The sequence below is a fragment of the Bradysia coprophila genome (genome assembly GCF_014529535.1).
Source record: "Bradysia coprophila strain Holo2 chromosome IV unlocalized genomic scaffold, BU_Bcop_v1 contig_144, whole genome shotgun sequence".
Lineage (NCBI taxonomy): Eukaryota > Metazoa > Arthropoda > Insecta > Diptera > Sciaridae > Bradysia > Bradysia coprophila.
In genome coordinates, this window is record NW_023503373.1 from 2130607 (window position 1) to 2133337 (window position 2731).

Below are 2731 nucleotides of genomic sequence, written 5' to 3' on the forward strand. Positions count from 1 at the left end.
CTCTTAAATAAGTAATTCTGTAATTCTCTCATTTTCAGTTCTTAATTCAATTTTATAATCAAAATTTATATATTTATTTGTACCTTCCGCTGGTACATTAACATAATAATTTAAAAATTTTACCCTACTATAAATATGCAGTAAGAAAAATAGAATAACTTTAATGATAAAAGCAATGCAGAAGCTATCAACACGAGTTTTCTCCCTCATTTCCAACCGTGCAGATAGTCTCAGCATGTGTACATTTTACGTTTAATAATGAAACAAAAGAATAAGACCGAAAACATCGTTAATCATTTAATTATCTGAAATGCTGGAATAGCTAATTAAAAATCATGTAACCGAATCATATCTAGCACAGGATACTAATACTCGTAAATATGTGTTATTAAATTTGCGGTTGATATTAATAAAGCAATTTTCTGAAAACGAAAATTTGCCGTTTTCCCCCGTATAACGTAATTTGTTGCTTGCATACTGTTCCCTTTCATCACGGAGAAAACGGAACGAATATTGTGTATCGGGCGGTTATCATATAGATAGGTTTTTTATTCACTCGCAGGGAATATTTGTAAATACAGAACCATCCAGAGCAGCCTATATTGAACAAGTTGCAAGTGAATAAAAACGTAATAAATTTGTGAAACGAGGCACAGTGTTGTTGTTTTAAAAAGAAACATTCAGACCCTGATACTCCCGTAGACTCTTTATATCAATAAATTGAATAAACTTTTCCCTGTGTGCAGTGTGTAGAGAATTCTCGACGTAATAATATATCGGAATTGAAAGTTCAAAGTAATAGAAAATTTAATTTCCTAGTTGTAAGCATCACTTTGGTTCGATATAAAGATGAAAGTTAATTGAGAATCAGGAAGCAAGTATGCATCACAAAATTCAATTCTTCATTGGTACTAATGAAATTTGCGAAAATTACTCTGTAGCAAAACCAGGCATCCATCTCAAATATATTCGAACATCGAAGCGATTCAAAGACATATAATTTAAATTTGTATTAACAATCCAATTCTATTAAGCTGTGAATATCTTGTTAGCGTCGTCACTGCTGATTCCAATTTATAATCCACAAAAATTACCGCACAAAGTGTGTGATCCTTTCTTCACGTTTCAATTTGCATAATTTATATATAAAATCCAAATTATTATTTTATTTCTTTAAACTTCTCACAATATATCATCATCATGTATGAATTTATGATACTCTTTTTTTAAGCAAAATGGTTTTTCTATACTCCTTATAAATTATGTATAAGTTAGGGGTAGTTGTATACGCCAGGAAACATATAATGCAAAGTCTGTCAGAATTTTCATGTTCCATGGCTGGGTATTCTGCTATGACGGGAAAAATGTGTAAAAGCACACAATATATCCTTTACAAAAAGAAGAAAAAAATAAATAAAATGAAAAAGTTAAAAATTTATTCCGCCTCTAAAGTAAAATATTGATTGTTGTTACACACATAAACAGCATAATGGTGTAGAGTTTTCAAAATATGGTAAAATGTGTTCAACGCCGGATTCAACATCAGCCAACATGTTACCAATACTTTTGTGATGAAAGTTAAGCCTTTTTTTCGGAAACTTTAATTTTCCTTTTTCACTGTCGGTTTTTTATGTGATTAGGTGTAGTCTCAGCGGCAACATTTATATTATGACTGTTCATGTTCACGTCTGGCAAATTCTGGATAGTAAGTGTCGCGCAACATTTAATTCCCTCGATTGAAAGTAAGAAAATCACTTGCAATGTCCGTGAACTCAGACTATGGTATTTTGAAAATGTTGTTAAGTGGCAAAAAAAAACGTAACTACAGAAAACGTCTTTAACACTTGTTGCCACGATAAATCGAGTAATTCTTACCACATTTTCCATTTTTTTTTTTATTTAAGGAGAATGAAAATCATGAGGTTATTTTATGAAAAATTTTTGCCTTCGAATTTCGTCGTAATATAGAAAAAATAGAGGTTTCCAGCATGAGCTGGAGGCACTTTTTGGAATTGAATTCGCTAAAAAGCTTTTTAGCATAACTTTTGAATAATATTTTCTCTATCTTGTGTCCGACCGAGATCTACGCATACATCGTCCGACGTAAAAAAAATTCGTTGAAGTCGAACGATCTGAAAGTATTTTTCCAAAAGAAGTTTATTCTTATTTATTTATTAATAACATTCTCTTCTCTCGATAACACGACTTCAGTAAGCATTAAACAGTGTGAAGTTTGTGTCAGAAGCGAAGCGAGAGGCCCAGGGCCGTAATTCGTATTAGTTTTTTATTTAAATTAGATCCCTATCGTTTCAGTTCTTTTTAGTTGACAGAAAACCTTCGCATCTTACACGTGAATTTCAATTTCTTAATTTTATCCATGTTTAGGCCTTAAACATTAAGGACCTTATTCATAAAATGGAGTGGATTATGTTTATGATACCACCCACAGAGAGAACAGTTCACGATCAATAACTTTTTTAAATTCAAAAATCTTTTGAACAAATTTTCTGTCGAGGGATTAGACCCACCCAAGTGGTACCATGAAAAAAGTCAAGGGTAGAGTTATATTGTAATCAGAAAGTAATTTCCATTTCTAGAATTTCTCGATAGAATCCTCGAAAGAGTGGATGGAGTTTTCATGACATGATATACTGGGGGATTCTGTGGGTGTCAGCAGTGTGATGAGAGGAGAAAGATGTCAAACCATCCTATTATTACCCGTGATTTGAAC